Source organism: Nannospalax galili, unplaced genomic scaffold, assembly GCF_000622305.1.
Source record: "Nannospalax galili isolate Female #2095 unplaced genomic scaffold, S.galili_v1.0 scaffold1254, whole genome shotgun sequence".
NCBI classification, from domain to species: Eukaryota; Metazoa; Chordata; class Mammalia; order Rodentia; family Spalacidae; genus Nannospalax; species Nannospalax galili.
Genome location: NW_008334550.1, coordinates 910,671 through 932,060, shown reverse-complemented (window position 1 = coordinate 932,060; position 21,390 = coordinate 910,671). Strand labels below are relative to the sequence as shown.

Below are 21,390 nucleotides of genomic sequence, written 5' to 3'. Positions count from 1 at the left end.
CACTGTGGGTGGTGCCATCTCTAGGCTCCAGGGAGCCTCCGTCTGTGGTAAAACTCGCCTCAGTGGGGACGGTGGCGGGAAGAGGCTGTACTCAGTGGGGGCTCCAAACCTGGGAAGCAAAATGCACCTGTGTCCACTGTCCACTCGTTCATCTGGCAGGGGCAGGGCAGGATAAAAAAGCTGTGCACCTACGCGTGGTGCAGAGAGGTCCAGAGCTCAGGGAAAGAAAGTCACTGTGGGGTGGGGCTGCTGAGCCGGGCATTGGTTGGGAGGTGGTGGGAATGAGGCTGATATTTCAGGTAGATAGGCAGGTAAGCTTTTGGCTGTGTGCCATTTCGTGTGTGTGTGTGTGTGTGTGTGTGTGTGTGTGCAGGTTCGCACATGTCTGGCACATAGAGGCCAGAGGTCAACCTTAGAGTCATTCCTCAGGATACTGTCCATTTTGTTTTTGAGACTGGGTCCCTCCCTGACCCAGAACTTAAGTAGAGTAGCTGGCCAGCAAGCTGCAGGGATGCACCTGTTTCTGGCTCCCCAGAGCTGAGGTTAAAAGCACATGCCCAGCTCTTTATTTTTTATTGTTTCTTTTTGTTTTTGTTTTGAGACAAGGTCTCCCTGTAGCTCCAGCTGGTCTGAAACATGCTATGTAGACCAGGCTGGCCTTGATCTCACAGAGATCCACCTGCCTCTGCCTCATCACACCTGGCCTATATCTGACTTTTTAGAATTTATTTATGTGGGTTCTGTGGATGGAATTCATGTGTTCATTCTTTCATGGCGAGCACCTAACCCACCGAGCTGTGTCCTCAGGCCCCTCAGGGCCCAGTTCTCTTTGTAGCTGTTTCTGCTGTGCTCGGGGAGGCCAGGTGGCTCCCTCCCTCCCTTGGGCTAAGGGGCCAAGGAGAAGCAACTTGTCACTTCCCACAGGTATGTCCAATTCCTGTAACAGACCCTCTGGCATCCCTCTCTAGCAGGACCAGCCACAGAGGCCACTCGTCCCCAACACTGAAGGCACAGGCAGGCGGAGCTGCTCCTAGGCAGATCCCTGAGTCTGGTGAATAGAATGTGCCAAGTCACAACATGTTTGCTGTGAGCAATGTTCAGAGCCTCTATGGGGTAGTGTAGCCTGGGCTGCACAGCATGGTCTGGGTCTGATGGCCAGGGAAAGTCTCTACCCTGGGTCCACCTCATTTTAATATTCTATGTGCCCAAACAGGAACTGTGCTTAAGGCGCCCCGGGCCCCAACACAGGAGAACATTAGGAAAAGCCCTGGGGCCATGATCTGAGCAAGCCCCTTCTGGGAGGCCCATTTCTAGTTTGTACATGAAAGGACAGCTAGGAGAGGGGCCATGGTAATCCAGACCTGACAGACGGCATTCTTCCAGGGCATAGACTAAGGTTGCCACTTGAAGAAAAGCGCGACCCACAGTGCTTATTATGGTCCTAGAGTACTGACTTAAATGTGAGGATGTTGGAAGACCATGTCTGACCCCTAGGACCTCGATGGCTGCCAGGGACCCAAGGCTTCCTAGGGAGAAGGTGCTGATGTTAACAAGTGCAGTGACTTGATGTTAAGTCAGGAAATGTGCTGGCATCTGGAAAAGCCACAAAGTGAGGTGAAATGTTATTTCCAAATGTCCCACGTGCGATCTTTCAAAATCACACACAGGTTAAAAAAAATCCATTAAAAGAATGGATTTTTATGTGACAGAACAGACTTATCTCTATGACTTCCAATTCCACCTTGCAACTAACCTTTAAAATCCTCTGCTTGCTGATGTTCGTGTTAGTATCAAACTCTACAATCATCTAAAACAGCTTTCACAATCCCCCCGTTTCCCAGCTACACGTCTGTGTGGAAACATATTTTCTCTATGTACTTCAAATAAAATAACAGTTGTGACAGATTGAATATCAAAGTGGTTCTGAGAATCCACCTGTCCTCACACAGGCTGTGAGTCCAGGAGGGTTACCAAAGGTGAAGCAATGTGAACTCTCACTGTGGGAGGGATCCAGAAAGTCATTTTCTTAAGGATATTATTTATCCCTTCTCCCTTACTATGAAACTAGATGGAGGAATTCGGGAACTAGAAGAGCTTAGCCAGTGTGGTGGGGGTCAGGGGAAGTGGGGGGTAAGGGGGCAAGTGAGAGTGTTAATCAAAATGAAGTGGGTACAAAAAGCTAAATGGAAACCTATCTTGTAATTTTTTAAAATATGATTTTTTGATTTATTTTTATTTTGTGGGTATGAGTGTCTTGCCTGTATGTATGTAAGTGTACCCGTGTTGTGTAATGTCTGCAGAGGACAGAAGAGGCCATCAGATTCCCTGGAACTGGAGTTATGGATAGTCGTTATGTGGGTGCTGGGTCCTCTGCAAGAGCAGTCAGCACTCTTGACCGCTGAGCCATCTATCCAGTCCAAAATATTTGTTTTTTGTTTTTTTCCAAAATATTTTTAAAAAGAATTTGAAGGGAGATACTCTGGAAGCTAGAAAAGTTGCTCCCAGAAGCCATGGGTTATTAAACAACAGCCCTAGCACCAGGCATGGGAAACCTCCCCAAGAATTGCCAGGGAGACCTGCAGGGTAATACAGGAAATGCCCAAGGGCTCTTGGTTGCCTGCCAGAACTAGGTGGTAAGAGCCTATTGCTGAGGACACCGCACACCATGAAGGCATGATGTGGAGACATCATGACTGAGCTGGACGCTTCCTCCCTGATGGCCTCCATAGTCCTGGGAGGTGCTGTACAGGGTGCTGGGGCAGAAAAGGCTTCAATGATCTGACCCACTGGAATCCTATGATCTGGAAGACCCACCTGCCAGGCACGATGTGCCCACTGGTGTGACATTGGGCAGTGCTGTTATGGGGGTAACCAACTACTTTCTGATTGGATTTGAGGCCCACTCCACAGGAAGAATCCATGCCTGGTACTGTAACCCTGGTCGAAAACCCATAGTGGGAGGAGTGTAAGCTGAGGAGGGAACTGTATACTGGTGTTTGGCTAGGTTGACATAGTGTCTAACTATCGTCTAAATATCTATGCTTATACCCATAGATAAAGGCTCCTCTCAGCCTCGATCAGAAAAGCCTCACTTTTGGGCCTGGGTATGATGAAGATGTATTGTATGAAATGCACAGTCCGATAAAGAGGGTGTACTGAAAGAAGAAAAGCCGCCCTTTGAAGTGGACACCAGTGAATGCAGTGACTCCTGGCTGGATAGGGGCTAAGGATAACAGGTGCTCAGCCTTGAACTAGATGTTCACACCACCCTCTGTGTTCTAGTTGGCCTTCAACTGCTGTGAGAAAAACATTGACCAAACAACTTGGGGAGGAGAGGGTTTATTTGGCTTACGCAGTCCATCATCAAGGGAAGCCAAGCAGGAACTCAGGGAAGGTGTTACGGAGTTTGAAACCACTGGGAAAAAGACTACCAGACTCAATTCAAAAAAATTTTTTTTTGGTCTTTTTGAGACAAGGTCTCCCTGTAACCCCAGCTGGCCTGGAATTCACGATGTGGACCAGGCTGGCCTTGAACTCACAGAGATCCACCTGCCTCTGCCTCCCGAGCGCTGGGATTAAAGGCATGTGCCACCACACCTGGCTCAATTCAAATTTTAATTGGTCAAATTTATTAGGGCTGTAGTCGTCCGTGGTCCCTTTGTCTGATTTAGGACCTACGACCCTGAGGGGATGGTGAAACTAACTTATAAAGGCAAAAACCACAAATACCATAGGAATTTCATCATACAAGAATAATGCCAGGTGATCCTGAATATGGTCAGGATGCCCAAGTTACCAGATAAGCAAATGACGAAGCCAGAACAAGCTTTTGTTAGTCCTTCTCGTAACGAGGTATAGGGACCTTGACAGTGAGGCACTTTCTGATTATGTGCAGCTACTGTGTCTGGGAAACCCAAGGTCAGCTACGCCAAAGAAAGCACTCTTCTAAGGGGAAGCAACTAAGTTCAGGTGCTTAACTTTGAAGCTGGCTGTTTTTCTAGCTTTTGAAGTTTAAAGTGGACTCTGTACAAAATGAAGTTACTTTGACCATTACAATTTGGGGGACTCCATTTGGGGCCATTACACAGGAACCTGGAGCACAGACCATGGAGGAACTTTGCTTACTGACTTGCTCCTCTGGTCTGTGCTCAGCCTGCTTTCTAATACAATAGAGGACAACCTGTCCAGGGGTGACACGGCCTACAGTGCCCACAGTAACTGACAAGCAAATGCCCATCTGCTCTCTTTCACTGTAGATCTGCATAATATTCACCATTAATATCCACACCACCGTTTCTACATTAGGCCGTCTTGAAATTTCTTCTGCCAAAGTTGCTTTTCAACTTAGCCTCAGGCAAGCTTTTTGGCCGAGGGCAGACTCCAGCCAGACTCTGCCAAAATAGCCCAAGTGCTGCGTAAGTCCTTATTTCCCTCTGGAACTACATTGTTCTCAGCACTGCTTTCTTCCAGGTGTTTACTGGAATCACCTGTTAAGCTCCGCTTACAGCAATCAACTACTTTTCTAGTCCAAGCTTCCAAACTCTTCCACATTCTTCCAAAACCCCACATGGTCAGGTTCTTCACAGCCAACAGCCCACCCCTGGTACCAATCACTGTATTAGTCACTGTCCTGTTGCTGGGATAGAAACACTGACCAAACCAAGTTATAGAAGGAAGAGTTTATTTGAGCTTACGGTTCCAGGGGAATTCCAGTCCGTCCTGGCAGGGAGCCATGGTGGCTAGAGGTGGCTGGACCAGGAGCAGCAGAAGCTAAGCTCTCACATCATCAGGCAGGCACAGGAGGCAGGAGAGCTACTGAAGATCTGGGAAGGCTTAAGAACTCTCTAAGCCCACCCCCAGTGATGTGCTTCCTCTAGGACAGCCACACCTTCTAAAACCTCCCAAAACAGCGCCACCATGTGGGGACAAAATGTCCAAACACTTGGAGCCTATGGGGGACATTTTCATTCAAACCACCGCACCAAGCTTTGTTTTTAAGGATGTAAATAGCCACAAAGACGACACACTTGTGTTGGTTAAGTTTTGTCATCTTGACACAAACTAGAGTCACCTAGGAAGAGGGACCCTCCCCTGAGGAATTTCCTCCGTTGCATAGGCCTGTGGGCATGTCTGTGGGGCCCTTTTTCTTATTGATTGATATAGGAGGATCCAGCCCACTGTGGGCAGAGCCATCACTAGAGGGACAAACAGAATGGAATAGAAATTGGTACAAGAGAGTGGGATCTTGCTATGATGCTGATAAACACCGACCAAAAGTAACTTGGGGAAGAGAGGGTTTATTTCATCTTACAAGTGACAGTCCATCATCAAGGGACGCTAAGACAGGAGCTCAAGGCAGGAACCTGGAGGCAAGAGCTGAAGCAGAGACCACGGAAGGACACTGGTCTCTGGCTTCTTTCCCGTGGCTTGCTCAGCTTTCTTACACAGCCCAGGAGGCTCCCTGAAGGCCCCACACTGGTTGCTATGAGCGTGGTCCCCAACTGACCTCATGCTGGGGTGAGGAATCAGATGGATTCACAATAGAAAATCTTGTTTGCAGCTCAGCTCTTCTGAATCTGTGACCGTGGAGATTTCCTTCGCCCTCTATATGCTTTGTAAGGGGGGTTGGGGGCCAGTCTCCGGTGTCCCTCCTGCCCGTAACAAGCTCTGCAGTTGCCAATGTGTTATTTTTCTTGCTATGAAAAAATACATGACACGGGGCTGGAGAGACAGCTCGGTGGTTAAGACCACTGGCTGCTCTTGAAGAGGACCCAGATTTGATTCCCAGCACCCACATGGCTGCTAATAACCATCTGTAGCTGTAGTTCCAAGGGAGCCCACACTCTCTTCTGACTTCTGAGGGCATTGTATGACGGGTGCACTTGCACATATGCAGGTAGTACACACACACAAAAATTAAAAGTAATAAATAAAATGTTTTAAAGACATGACATGTTCCTTAAGGGAGGAAGGGTCTATTTTGGCTCATCACAGAGGGTAAGGCGTGGCAGCTAGGGCTCAGCTCATGTGGAGGGAGCTTGCAGAGCAGCTTGTTATATCTTCCTTGACCAAGAAGCAGAGAATTCAGGCCAGAAGTGGGGCTGGCTGTAACCCTCAAGGCCCATCCCCCAGTAGCCCACTCCCCTCAGCTGGGCCCCACCTCTTAATGGTTGTACAACCTCCTGAAATAGCCCTACTGGCTGAGGGTCAAGTCGAACATATGAGCCTGTGGAGCACATTCCATATTCAGACCTTGCCAGATGGCCAGTGGAGACTCGTTTCCAGAGTGGCCAGTGAGTTTCCACGTAAATAGCCACGCTGCCTTGACAAAATGTTCTCATAGCCAAGGCTGTGGGAGCCACTGTGCCCAAGTGCCAGCTTCTCTGCGTGTGTCTCTCTCTCGTGTGCATGTGTGTGTGTGTTTTGTGTGTGTTTTGTGTGTGTTATGATTATTGTTTACGAATGTCCCTTCCCAGGGTGGTTCCAGGCACAGCACTTGTGCGGTCGGGGTCGACAATTAGCACAGGCCCTTGAAGCGCTGAAGTGGAACCCTCCATGACCAGGTACTCAGCACACTGACTCTGCAGAGGCCTCCGCGGTCTTCCCCAGAGTGACAGGCTGATGCTGTCCTCTGAGCTCCGTCCTGGGTGTTTTTCTGGCCTGGTGTCCTCTCAGATGGTAAGTCATTCTTCCTGGTTCAGAACCAAGGTCAGAGGTCACTGAGGCCTCTTCCTGTAACCGGTTCCCAGGTGCCAAGAGTGCACTGTGTTCTTTGGGGGCCTCTCCTGCCCTTCCTCAGCCTCCATCTGTCAGAAGTCGGGTGGGGACTGAGGCTGGGCCCTGGGGTGTGGTGGGTCTTTTCATCACTGTCTGTGGGCCCGTTGCAGCGCATTCTGTCACATCCTTCTGTCTCTCCTACTGTTTAGAGGCTGCAGTGCTGCTTCTTGGGGTGCAGCTCAGATGGATCCCTGAGGCCTCAGGGTGGGGAAATGAGCTTTGAAACTGGAGAGGTGCGTCCTGTGTGTTTTCTGATGACTGCCCTGGGAGAGTCCAGATGAGACAGGAGCTCTCGGAGAACAGCCTCCTTTCAGCCTATGTGATGTCATTGGTTACCATACCAACACCATCATCTGTGCTCCCCTGTGTTTTCCTTTGGAAGTCTGAGCTCCCGGGAGCCTTTGTCTTGAGGAAGTCTGGGTTTGAGAGGTGAATGTTGTGGGTTGATTCAGGGGCCTCTCCCAGGAATTGAGTTCCTCATCAGGAAGTATGTTGGAAAATGAGACCCTCAGAATAGAGTCTCTGCCACAGTGGCATCTGGGTACCAGAGTCTCATTGGGGTCCCAGCATCTGAGCATGCCTAGAGGAAGCTTTATGTCTGTGTCCTGTGTCTGAAGAGCTAGCTGCTGGTCAGGGCAGGGTGGCCTCCGCCCTGCTGTTCTGAAATATCCTTGTTAAACTATAGTGGGGTTATGGGGTGAGCTGGGGTAAAAAGAGTCAGGCTGTCTCTTTTGAAAGCTTTATAACATGACTTAGAAATGCTGCAATTAAAGACTGGGAGGGACTCTTAGAGACTGAGCTCTCTGTGTCTAAAAAGGTGGATTGCTTTAGTTTCTGAGCCCAGATGATGGCCTCCTACCTTTGAAACCTATGCTTATTGTATGAAATATACTGTGGGCCTCTAGAGACTCAGCCAGATTCCTGGGAACTCAGGTGCGAGGGAACCTATGTGCATGAACTATGCAGTTTGGGGACAGTTCCTGGGAGCCACACACATGGCTTGCCCACCTCCTCTTCACCTGCCAGCTTCACCCCTGGATGTGAGGCCCCCATCTGTATTTCCATGTCTGGGGCGGGCAGTCAAGAGGTGAATTTGATAACAGCAAAGATAAGAGTTTCAGCCAAGGAACTGATTGTTCTTCAGGACAGCTCAGCCCAGGAGGTAGTTTTTCTGGTGTGTTTGTGGGGAAAGCGGGATGGGGGGATGATCCAGGGGGAGAAGAGGCCAGAGTCTTGCTGTTCTGTTATTTACTAGCAGAGGTCATGGGTCCTGACCCAGCCCTTGGGTCCAGTGGGATTGGTGCTTTACCTAATGGGGGCATTCTTGGGATGAAGTCCCAAGATGACTCGTCCCGCCTCCTCATCATCAGCCTCACCCATCCCCTCAGAGGCTTGTTCATAATTCTGCTCCGTGTTTATAAGACTAATCCCTCTCCCCCTCCACTTAAAGGTTGATACTCTCATCAGGGGGCAGGCTTCTTATATGCTATCTGGGCTGAATGGGTGTGATGTTCAGGTCTCAGGAAAGCAGACTGACCAGGTGCTGATAGGGCATCATGGAAATTTCCAGGGCATGAGAGAGGCTGGCAGCCAAGCATGGGATCATGGGTCTCCTCAGTGTCCCTCCTCTTCCTATCTTTTGATCCCTGTTTCCCTCCCTAGTAAAGCCTGGTCCCGATGTTACACACCTCGCTTGGCCCTGAGCCATTGGCACAGACAGGGATTACTCTTGGTCATCCTAAGGGAATCAAGGAAGAAGAGTCCATTTCTAAGGCTGGGCTGAGGGTGCTTAGCCTGCAGAGCTCAAGGTGGCGTCTGTTAGCTCTCTGAGCCCTCTTCAGATGAATTCTGGGCCCCCTTTTCCCCCTTTGTTGTCTTCAGACCAGCTAATGAGCAGCTCCTGTGGCCCATCGCTCCCTGAATGTGGCCTTCAGGCCTCCCTGCGATGGACTGGAGGAGCCTCATGAATTAGGGAATGGTGACCCAGGGCTCTGAGTCTTTTACTGTGGCTGAGCAAGGCCTCGGAGAGGCTGAAGGGGCATTAATCCTCATTTCTTGTTGGGGAAACAGTGAGGAGGAAAGGTCTGCTTGCAGTTTAATGTAACTAAATGTCATTCCACGCCCCTGTATTGTCGCTCGATTGAAAGCAACGGGGATCGGCTTGCAGGGGGACGGAAGTCATTGCATAACCTGATTCATAACCCTTGGTTCCTATTTATCATAAAATCATTTACAGCTCCATAAAATGTGTTAATTTGGCGGCTGGTGATGTATGTCTTTGATTTAGTAGCTGACACTTGTGCCCAGTGGCTGCTCAGCGTGGGCTCTGCAACCCTGTGTGGGGATGGAGAAGCAATCACGTGTAGGGGCTGTGTGCTGAGCTTGTTTACAGCGACATGTTTGGGCTGGCTTTGCACTCCTCTGGGAAGTCTGGAGCCAGGGGAAGATACAAGGCTGGGACATTTAGTACAGAGTAGGGGATGGGTTAGATGGGAGTTCAGTGTAAGGCTGTGTCCAGAATTCTGCAATTTATTGAAAGTTCTGTTTTCCCTCAGTTACTGGGGCTAGAACCTTGGGCCCTGTACCTGTTAGGCAAGCGCCTTACAACTGAGCTACAACCCCAGATGTATTAGAAATTCTTTTCTAAAAATATTTTATTTATTATTTTTATTTTATGTATATATCAGTGTGTTACCTGCATATGTGCAAGTGTACATCTGTGTTGTACAGTGCCCATGGAGGTCAGAAGAGGGCTTTGGATTCCCTGGAACTGGAGTTAGATGGTTGTTAGCCGCCATCTGGGTGTTAGGAATTGAACCCTGGTCCTCTGTAAGAACAGCCACTGCTCTTAATGGCTGAGCCATCATTCCAGTCCCATATTGGAAATTCTTAATGTCATCTCCTTCAAGGGGTGCCAGCTACTTCATGGGGATGTTATTGGAGTGAGTTACTTTCTGAGCATCTTCTATGTGGCAGGGCTGTGCTGTACTTTGGCGAGGACACCATTGCAGAACAGGTGAGGATCCTGTCTGAAGAATCCCCCAGGCTCTGGATTGGGTCTTCTCATTGCTGCGTGTATCAAAGGTAGACTGAAGAGACACAGAGGGATCCCTTAGCAGTGCTCTTCGGTGATCAGCCCTAAAATGGGGAAGGCAAAACTCAGACAGCCACAGATGGGCGCTCATTCACAGAGGCCAGGATAGATGTGGAAGTAGGTGTGACTTTTTTCTTTCTTTCATTGGTCTTTTTGAGACAGGGTCTCCCTGTAGCTTCAGCTGGCCTGAAACTCCCTGTGTAGACCAGGCTGGCCTGGAACTCACAGAGATCCACCCGCCTCTGCCTCCTGAGTGCTGGGACTGAAGGCGTATGCCACCACACCTGACTAGGTATGGCTTTTGAACCGAAAACAAAGAGAGCTTGTTCATCCAGCTGTGGCCATGTCGTCCATCGCAGGAAAGCACGTCCATACGTGTGTTTCCTCTTTCTCTGGCTCCGCTCTCTCCCCCTCCACACTTGGCTCTTCTTCCTTTCCACACTTCTTTTTAATAACTTGAAAGGTAAAAAGCCCACATTCTCCCAGACGTCCTCTCTCCCTCCACCCTCCACCCCCAGTTTATTAAAAACACTAAATACACAGCAAATCATTTTTATGAGCAATTAAGCTCCCCTCCAGTGTGCATGAGGGGCGTTCAGCTGACTTGAGGATGAACACCCGGGCCGGGGGCTAAGTGGGCTCCCTGGGTCTGCCTCGCCCCCCACTCCAGCCTGGCTGTGGCCCCTGATCTTCTTGGTGGATGAAGTGTTTCCATTTGTCAGTCTCAAGAGGAATAATGGTTTATAGTCTGAGCACTGAGAATTTTTATTTGCCAATATTTTCTCTTCTCTATAAGAACTGTCGGTTCATAACTTTTGTTATTGCAGAATATTATTTACAGATCTCAGCGTAAGGGAAACCAGCCGGGGGAATATTTGTTCACACTGCCCCCTGCCTCCTCCCCCCTCCCCAAGCCTCTAAATAAGCTCTCTGTTGATTCTGAAGGGTAGCATCCATCAGCCTCTGCTGCGAGAGCACATGGAGGAGCCTATTTTGTTCCTGTTTTCAGAACATCTAGCCTTCATTTGCCTCCCTGAAGATAAAGTGCGCTCATCTTGTGCCCAAAGGATCCACTCAAAGTCACCAAGAGGATCGCTTCTGGCCAGGTGATACTTGAGCCTGACTCTGTTTGCCCCATGGGTCTGCGGCTCTGCCGGGAGGTGGTGAACCATCCTGTTAGTGTTCGTTTAACAAGCTCCTCCTTTGGAAAGTGGTGCCCATTGAGGGAACACAGGCCATCCTTTGAGACCCAGATGTCAAAGCTGGTATCCTGAAATATATTCATACACATAGCCTGTGAGTCAGTGGCACAGTGGGACGTACCAACAGTTCTCTGTCCTTGATGTTTCCTCCTGGAGTCGGTGTGGGGGGCACCTCTCCTTGAGCTGTAGACACTTAAGGGCTGCCCTGGGAGAGAGAGACATTTTCTTCAGTGGTGTAGACATGGATAAGTTGCTCCTGCTCACAGTAGTGAAACCCGTAGTGAAACTCGTAGTGACTTAGTGAAACCGTAGTAAATACCTGTAGTGAAACTCACTGGGTCACAAAAAAAAAAAAAGGAAGAGGGACTAGTTTGAAAGAGGAAGGGGTCAGTGGGAGGGAGAGGGGGACAGAAGAGCAGGATGGGGAGGATGGCTACGATGGAAATACATTATAGACATGTATGAAAATGCCATAATGAAACCCATTATTATGTGTAATGGAGGACTGGGACTTCTTCCTGAGGTTTGAGCTCTGTGGTCACGTGTACCACGTGACATGTAGCTTGTGGAGCTCAATCAGCAACAGGAAACTACAGCTCTGGAAACTGCCAGTCAATGTCTCCTTCTTTGCCCAGGTTGTACCTGTAGAGGTGCCCATAGACCCAGCGGCAGGGGTCACCTTGACTCTTCATCCTCAGTGTGGAGAAGGGGGTCCAGAGGAGGGGGACTGCTCAGAGCCTGTGAGTTCTGACCACATGGGGAGTCTGATTGTCCCAAGAAAAGGGACTCCCAGGCCAGCAGCCATGGTGGATGGTGCCTGCTTGGCCTGGCCGGTCGGTTCCTTTCTTGAAGTATCTTTCAGAAACAGAATGGGGGCACATTGCACAGAAATGCTGCTGGTGGTCACACATGAGTCTCCATCTGGATAGCACTGAGGGTCACTTGTGGACCAGCCGAGGCTCAGCATCCATCTACAGGCCACCCAGTGAAGGACCAAGGTGAGCACCCAGGCTCCTCCTCCTAGAAGTAAAGATGCCAGAGACACATTCCCTGGGGCTCACACTTATCATAGTAGGTAGAGACCGGACACTGCTGGATTTGAGGACTTATTACTAGCCTTTGCAAGCACATGTATGTGTAGTAGGGTGGGAGTGTGTGCTATGCCAACACAATGCTGTTAGTCGTGACCAGTACAGGTGTCTGGGGAGTTGCTGTGTGACCCTTACTTTGTAGGTCCCACTGTGGTCAGAGTTGGAGGCTTTATTTCTGCCTGACTCCCTGCATCGTTGTCACAGCTTGGTTTGGGGATCTGTTTGCCAATGTGCGTGTGTGTGTGTGTGTGTGTGTGTGTGTGCGTGTGTGTGTGTGTGTGTGTGCACTTGTGTGCCTATGTATGTGTGTATGTACAGTATGTGTCTGTGTCTATGTGTCTGTGTGTCTATGTGTGTAGTCACATATATCTTTATGTGTGTGTTTGTGTGTATGTGTGTATGTGTGTGAATATGTGTGTCTTTTTATGTGTCTGTGCATACATGTGTCTGTGTGTCTGTGTATGTATGTGTGTCTCTGTGTGTGCATGTGTGTCTGTATGTGTGTGCTCATGTGTGTGTCTGTGTGTTTGTATGTGTGTATTTGTGTCTCGTCTGTGTGTGTCTGTGTATGTCTGTGCATGTGTGTATGTGACAAACACCCAACAGAAACAACTTAAAGGAGGGAAGACTTATTTTGGCTTCAGGTTTCAGAGGTTTTGGCTGGGGTGGTGGGAACACACAATGGAGCAGAGCTGCTCACCTCACAGGGACCAGGAAGCAGAGAGAGACACAGGGAGAGCTTGGGGACCAGGTCTGCTCCCAGGTCATGTTCCCTGTGACTTCCTTCTTCCAATCAGGTTCCATTGCCACCTCACAACAACGTCATTAAATTACAAATCCGTCAGGGGATTAAGTCACCAGCGAAGGCAGAGTCTGTCCTAAGGTTCCAGGCTTCTCATCAAAGCCCCAGATCTCAATGCTGCTGCTGGAGCATCCAAACAGTCAGCACATGAGCTTTGAAGAGACACGTCATATCCGAACCAGGACAGAGTCACAGGCAGCAAACACCGTGGTCCTCAGTGTATCTGCCTCTGGTTTCTTCGGAGGATTGGGTTACAGAGTGAGCAGTGGCCTTGAGTCAGAGGGGAAGCATGGTGCATGCGGACTCCACTGAGGGTGTGGGGACCCCAAGGGTTGGGGGCAGAAGCTAAGGGGACCCCATGCTCCCCAGCTGAGATACTGCTTCTGTGTTTTGGAAGGTCTTTGCTGACAACTGTCCTTTCTCTCTCTCTCTCCCCCGCCCCCCGCTTTCTCCATAGATTCATCCTGTGTTTGCCAGGTCTCATCTCTGTCACATGTTAAGCCACCCCTCCTTTGCGCTCCCACCTCATACTGCCAGAGCCTTTTGTGCTCCAAGTGTGCCCCTTTCCAGCAGCTCTTCTCAGAGGCTGGTCCCCTGGCCTTGCCTTCCCCTGGCTCAGCCATTCTAGGGGTGATGAGGTAGTTGAGTCCCAGGACTATGTTTATATTTCTGAAGTCCAAGCCACACAAGTAGTGAACAGCTGGCCGTCAAGAGGCTGAAGGGTCTCAAGCAGCCCAGCTGCTCCTCACCCATCACGTCCTCCTGGAGAACTGGGAGGCAGAGCTACCGGAAACTGGTTGTTAACCCTGAGTCTTCCCTCTGAGCATGGTGCTCTTTGAAGTTTCTGGACTCAGAGATGGTCTGTGGGGCTGATTCTCTGGGGAATGGGGATGGAGGTGGGAGCTCTGATTGGAAAGAACAAGGAGAGATATGACGTAAACTGTGAATGGTCTGGGAGAGACAGCACAGGTGTTGGTTCTGTGATAATTCAATCCAGAGCAGCCAGTCCAGCCCAGCTTGGTGATGGTCGGTCTTTGCCTGTCCTGGAGAGGGAAGGATGAAGGAGTGGAGGGAGGGATGAAGGAGTGGAGGAAGGGAGGGAGGGAAAGGGGGAGGGGGAGGGAGGGGGAGGGGGAGAGAGAGAGAGAACTAGAGCACCATGGCAGGTGTAAGTGGCGTGGCACCAATCATCAGCACACACGGAAGGTTCAGGATGAAAGCTAGACACTGCCCTCTTCTCTCTGCTGGAGACAGTGTCTGGGAAGGAGCTACTTTACCCACTCCTGCCTCCTAATCCTCCATGGCAGGAGCTGGGGAAGGACTGCAGTTCTTGCCCTGTCACCCTGTTCATGTGTTCTCCATGTGTCCCTTGGGAGCCCACGGTGCAGGGACTTAGGGAGCCCACCTGGCGCCTCCCCTATACTGGAGGATTCTTCCATGGTCTTCTCACCCCACCGCTTCGTCGCTCTGCAGAGGGGCGTTGACGGGCAGGCTCTTCTGCTGCGGGAACCAGCCCATATGTTTAGTACGCAGGAGAACAGCTTCCCAGCAGGATAGCAGGAACCCAGTATTCAGAGGGTTGCTGTGGAACTGCTGCTGTCTTTGGGTGGGTAGAGGTTCAGATGGTGGTGAGCTGACGCCCGGACGGGATGCTCCAGGTGAGCCTGACAGGCTGTCAGACGGGGATGAGAGGCAGCTCACTGGAAGTGGGGTATCCTATGGTATCAGTTGGAGAATGGATTTAGCTTTCTCTGGCTGGTCCTGACATACGTGGGGAGCTGTCAGCGATGAATCAAGACCTAGACTGTGTGGGATCGTTGCCGTAGAGCTTCTTGTCTGCCTCCCTCCTCAATCATGCCTGGAGATGATAGTCTGATTTCCTAGGAGTCTGACTGCAGCAGGCTGCCTCCCTGGCTGATGGCTGTGGGTAGGAGTGTCCTCTGGGTTGGTGACCATGGATAGAGGTGTCCTCTGGGCTGATAACAGTAGCTAAAGTATGGCTTCGTGAACTGCTTGCTATGGTGGTGCTTCAAGTTTGACCTTGGTCACTGTCTGTGTATTCGGCCCTTTTGGTCCGAGTCCCATCGTCCCTCTGTAGACACTGATAATGAAGGCAAAAGGTCCCACCGCTGCAGCTCTGACTGCCACTGCGGAACTCCCAGGTGTCCATAACTGAGAGTGAGGGCTCAGGCTTCCAACACAGGGCTTACGTTTGTATCGAACACGGGACTGACATGTCACATTGTCCTGTGAAGTTCACCTTGTCTTACAAAACTCACCATGTACACTGAGAATGGGACGCATCCTCCTACTGACACCCCAGACTCGAACCAGATGAAGCAGGCAGACCTCCAAGATGTTGACTATGTAGGACATTCCCAGAAGCTGGGGCCTGGGGAGGGCAAGAACTCTGGTCCCACATACAGTCCAGAGACTACAGGGTTTAATGTTATCTTCACCCTGATAAACCTGTGGGTGTATTTGGGTGGAAATGTTAGTGTTATACAGTCACAGGGAGGGGCGAGCCTGAGGCTGAGTCTGCACGGTGCATGTCACCCATCCTCTCCTCTTCTCTGTCCCTGCCTCTCTGCTTCATGCTCATGGGATAGCTTTAGCCAAAGTTTCTCCCAGCCTATTCCACTCCCTGTTCCCCTCCACCCTGGTACCACGTCGGATCTGGCCCGAGGTCGGTGTGGAGTTGGATTTCTGTAGCCCCAGAGCAGAGCTGTGCTCAGATGCAGATTCCAGGTAGCCCAGACTTTGTTGCTGCCCCAAGAATGTTTCAAACCCCACCTATGGGGCGACACCACCTTTCTGCAGCCTACTCAGAAGCCCAAAATGAATGAGTGAATGAATGAATGAATGAGTGAATGAAGGAAGGAAGGACCACAGGCCAAAGGGAGAAATGAAGGGAGATGGGGTGGCTTGTAGCTCACAAGATACCTCTTCTCTCTGTCCTCCCCCAGGGTACCAGCCCCCCACCCCCTTCTCAGGAGGCCCTCTTAATTCAGATGCGTCCTGTTCTTAAAAACCTGGCCTGGCCAGAATCCATGGTACCCTCCTTCAGTGCTGTGGAAGTCCAGGAGATCATAGTCTGTGGAACAGACAGGTGTCTCTCTTGGGAGAATTCTTTGCTCCTACAGCCTTAGGGGATTTGCTGGTTACCCCAAAGATGACGAGCTCCTTCAATAAAAATTTCCAGCAACCCAACGGGTTCCTTCATTACTCCTCCATGAGGGGCCCAAGGATTGGGAAATATTGACGGGGGGAGTGACATACAGACAAGTCCATCCCAGAGTCGGCAAAGGGGGGCAGAGCCCACACTACCCCATGAGCTGATGAGCTGCCTGCATGTGGATGCTCAGGCGGCTGACTGTCTCTGGTTGGATGGTGCAGTTTTGTTTCCGTGGCCCCTGACCTTTCCAGAGGGTGCAGATGTGAAGGTGGCTGAGGCTTTCCCTTTTAGTGGTGACTCGGGTCTGAGAAGTTTAGGTCCTCAGACCTCCCCTCTCCTTCCCCCATACTTGTGGCTACCCAGAGCTAGTCTCCACACTGAGGACAGATAATCATCAAAACAATGGAGTCAGCAGGGATCCTGTTCATGGGAGGTACTACTTGGAGGTGAGAAGGGCTGGGAACAAAGGAAGGAGACAGACACTTAGGATGACACAGCAGCGTCTCAGAGAGGGAGAGCCAGATGGGTGCAGGACAGCAGCAAGTTCCCCTTTCATTCTCTGGCAGCTTCACCGAGATATAATTCACCTCCCTCCCGTCCACCCATTTAAAGTGCACACTTCACTGGCTTGTGGTACATTTGCAGAGCTGTGTAACTGTCACCACAATCCATTTCAGAACATTCTCATCACCCTCAAAGGAATGACACCATCAGCGGTCACCCTCCATTTCTCCCGGCTTCTCTCGACCCCCAGCTCCACTTATCTAACTGGCCTCTGTGGACTTGCCAGCCTGGACATTCCTTAAGTCTGTTCCAGCAGCTATAATGAAATCTGTAGTTGGGGTCCCTTACATACAGAAGCCCCCCGCCCCCACCGGCCTGGTTCTGCAGGGAGGAGGGCCAGGATCAAGCAGCAGCCCGTGTCTGCCGACGGGTCCTTCTTGCTTGGATTTGCAGGTGGAACCTTTTCACTGTGTCCTGTGGCCAGGCTCCCTCAGGCCTCTTTTTAAAGACGTTTTTAAAGGCAGGAACCTGGAGGCAGGAACTGAGGCAGAGACCACGGAGGACGCTGCTGACTTGCTCCCCGTCTTGCTCAGTTATCTTTCTTAGACAGCCCAGGCCCACCTACCCAGGGATGGCATTGCCCACAGTGGGCCGGACCCTCCTATCAATCAACAGTCAAGAAGATGCTCCACAGACATGCCCACAGCCATTCTGATAGAAGGAATTCCTCAATCGAGGTTCCCTCTTCCCAGGAGAGTCTAGTTTGTATCAAGTTGACAAAGATGAACCAGCACAATTGGTCCCTTGTCAATGTGACACACGAACACATCAATATAAGCCAACCTTTCCTTGTTTACCCCCAAGATCTCATGTTAATATCACAGTATAAAACACAGTTCAGGGCCGGAGAGACGGCTCAGCGGTTAAGAATACTGATGAGATCTCATGTTAATATCACAGTATAAAACACAGTTCAGGGCCGGAGAGACAGCTCAGCGGTTAAGAATACTGATGGTTCTTGCAGAAGACTCAGGTTCAAATCCCAGCACCCACGTGGCAGCTAACTGTCTATAACTCCAGTCCCAGGGGATCCAACAGCCTCTCCTGACATCTGTGGGCATTGCATGACACGGGTGCACCTACCTACATGCAGGCAATACACGCATACACATAAAAAAGATAAACACAGTCCAACTTTAAAAGTCCCACAGTCTTTAAGAATTTCAACACTTTAAAAGTCCAAGTACTCTTTAAAAATTCAACATCTCTTAACTGTGAGCTCCTGTAAAATAAAAACAAATGAAATATTTTATTTCAAAAGAGATGAACCAGGAACACTTAAGCAAAACCAAAGTCCAGCAGTGTAGTTCAGTGTCCAGCATCTGGCACTCACGATCTTCTGGGCTCCAGAAGGCGTGGAAAGTGCCACTTCTCTGGCTTTGCCGGCCACAGCACACACAACTTGTCTTGTAAGCTTAGGCTGGGTCCACTCCTCACTTGGTGCTGTGTTTGGTGGTCATCCCATGATCCTGGCATCTTCAGTGTGTTGGGGTCTCCACTGCAACTGAGGCTGTACCTTCACCAATGGCCTCTCCTGCCCTCACATGGTGCTAAGCTTCTACTTCTCTCCATGGCCCTTTCAATTCTGAAGCTTTCATGTCACCCAAACCAGCACCAGGTGGGAATTTCCTACACATTACTGAGTTAAACTTCCAGCTTGAGATTGATCCTCTGGACCACAGCTTGTAGTGCTAACCCTGAGAAAATATTTCCCAGAAGATTTAGCCTCAGTGTGATGCTGGTCTCCTATTAACCACAGCTACATTTTTAGCTCCACATGTTCAGAAGGGGAGCTAGGCCAGAGCAGAGTGAGCCACGAGAAACAAGCCAGCAGGCGGCATCCTCATGGTTCCTGCCTCGAGTTCCCACCCTGGCTTGCCTCAGTGATGGACTGTGACCTGGAAGATGAGACAAACCCCGTCCTCCCCAAGTTGGTTTCGGTCAGTGTTTTATCACAGCAACAGAGAGCAAAGTAGAACAGGGTCATCGAAGACCTAGTGTGAGCACTCAGAAATTCTGAGTGGACCACTTATCTTACAAACCCCCTGCTGCCCACAGGTTACTGAGCAAACAAGCCTTATCCATCTCCCACTCTTCACTGGATCCGAGATGCATGGATGCCGTTTTCACAGTTCACGGTTCAGGGACATTTACATCCAATTCCTTTTAGAGAACAGAAAGGCAATCGTTAGATAATGAGCAGCAGAGGTCCAAGAAAGGGTGTAATTTAAATATTTAAAACTGTAATTTAAAGACTTAGACTAAATATTCTGGGTTTCCAACACATGACTGCTGACTCAGTCAGGGAGGGGTTCCCTGGATCATCAGGAATGGTATGATGGGATGGGTGAATGGAAGGCCCATCATTTAGTACCTGTGTGTGAACGACTGTGTGAGTGGGCTCCCCTGAGAGTCTGTGAATACATGTGCCGGCACCACCCGCCGGGGCTCCATGTCAATGGTATAATCAAAGTCACCTCTCACACTGCTGTTCCTTTCTCAGAAAGAACCTTTTGTCACTGAGCATAGACCAGGACATTCGTGGGCTTTGTGCCTCTGAGTGACTAGCTGTGATGGTGGAGAAGTGTGTGGCTGGGCTATCTCCGGGCCTGAGACCCTCTAGTTAAGCCTTCTTTGGGGCTGTGAGGCTCCAGTTGAGCAGAATCCACAGGATGTTGGGAGGAAGAGCTGCAGACCTGAGTATTCCACAAATCAGAGGTGTGAAGAGCTGATCCCTGGACTCTTCTCAGATCATGTGCCAGGGGCTGGCCTTGGCCTGGGTTTCCTCATTTATGATGTGTCCTTATGTCAGGATTTTTACTGGGGTAAATGAATGATAAGTGTGGGTACTTAGCAAACCACCTCATTGTGCTGGCTACTTTTATTTGTCAACTTGACACAAGTGAGAATCACCTGCTATTACCACATTGACACCATTATGATCACCACAACCCCCATTATCATCACCACTACCACCATCATCACCATCACCATCACCACCACCATCACCACCATCACCATCATCTCTAGCATCATCCCCACCATCACCACTGTCATCACCATCATCATCATTATAACCATCATCACTATCACCGCCACCATCATTACCATCACCAGCACCACCACTATAAACACCACCACCATCATCCCCACTACCACCAAGCCCATCATTGCCATCACCACCACCATCATCTTAATCACCATCATCTCTATCACCACCACCACCATCATCACCATCACAACCACCACTATCACATCAACACCATCACCATCATCACCATAATCATCCTCACATCATCGCCATTGCTGTCACCACCACCATCATCACCACCATCATCACCACCTTCATCACCGCCTTCATAACCATCCTTATCCCATCCTCACCACCACCACCACCACCATCATCACCATTATTGCTGCCACCGTGTTTTTTATGATGCATTCTCTGGCTCAGCAACATCTGCGGAGATAGTTAATAAACTCAAAGTACCGGAAATAAAAGGCACACTGGATATCCTGGGAAATAGTAAGGGAATCACTGCTGTCATTATTATTTGTAGGTACTGTCCCTAGTTTACAGATCAAAGGTGAAGCACAGAGAGGCTGTGGAATCTGCCCACAGGCACACAGAGGATCCAGGATGCTAAGCCCAGAGATCTTGATGAAGCTCTTACATCTGGAACTATTTATTCCTGGAAGGAGATAGCTACAGTGAACTCAAGCTTTAGTGAAATGGGATTTTATGGGCATTGTATTTCAGGATAAATTCTAAGTCAGAGAGAGAGAGAGAGAGAGAGAGAGAGAGAGAGAGGAGAGAGAGAGAGAGAGAACATGTTCATAGATTAATAAAGACTGGGATGATCTGGGGGGAAAGATGTGACCAGGACAAGATAATCGATGGAATTTAATTTTCAGCAGAGGAGTGCTAGTATTTCCCAGGCGCAGGGATAACTGCCTGTGGGCAGTCTTCCTCTCATTGGAGCTAAGAGATGTGAGGAGCCAGCAAACTTCAGGAGAGATGCAGGCCCGACCGCTCGTCCCCTTACCGAAGGGTCTCTGTACTCTCTGTCTCCCGGCCAGCAGCATGATTTCAGTGTAGCAGAGTGTGGGAACATGCCACAGTATCACAAAAATGCTCATTTAGTGTCAGGATGATGGATGCTTCAATTAGGAGACAGGGCCATTTCTCCCCAAAATAGATAAAGATGAAATTTTTATAAGATCGTGCTGTTTGTGTAGCTGGTGCAGCGCTATTCAAAGCTTTCATTACGATACACATTAAAGTAAAAAACCCTCCCACTTCAATGGTGGCTAAACAGACTGCTGATCATCTTGCAATTCAGAACCACAGACTGTCAAAGCCCTGGGTTCCCACATCTAGGAGGAGCCTCTTCACAGTTGGGACTGTGGTCCAGGTAAGTGCCTCACTCTTGCATTCAGGCATCCTTTCTAGAGAGACACACAGAGGCAGCTTTTGAAGTTTCATTTCACTGAATCTTGAGGAGATATTTTTTTGATATATGAAAATTTCCTTTTCTGCCTGGTCAGGGCTCAGAGCATTGACACAAAATACTAGGCTGCTGTTTTCACAGACTGCGGTGGGGTCTGGGGATGTCTGTCCCTGCCCTTGACAGATAAGGCCTGCTATTCCAGGATGTCCACACTGGCCCCTGGTCACAGAGGAT

The 21,390-nt window shown here is 49.8% G+C and overlaps 1 long non-coding RNA gene across 2 annotated transcripts; it reads left to right on the top strand.

Moving 5' to 3' along the window:
• Nucleotides 1-6,348: 6,348 nt before the first annotated feature.
• LOC103731064 lies at nt 6,349-13,906 on the top strand. Of its 2 annotated transcripts, XR_607125.1 has the most exons (5): nt 6,349-6,678; nt 10,817-10,977; nt 11,942-12,071; nt 12,962-13,224; nt 13,424-13,906. It is a non-coding gene; the product is annotated as an uncharacterized LOC103731064 (long non-coding RNA). The 2 variants fall into 2 exon arrangements; XR_607124.1 differs by having other exon boundaries at nt 10,817-12,071.
• The last annotated feature ends 7,484 nt before the right edge of the window (nt 13,907-21,390 follow it).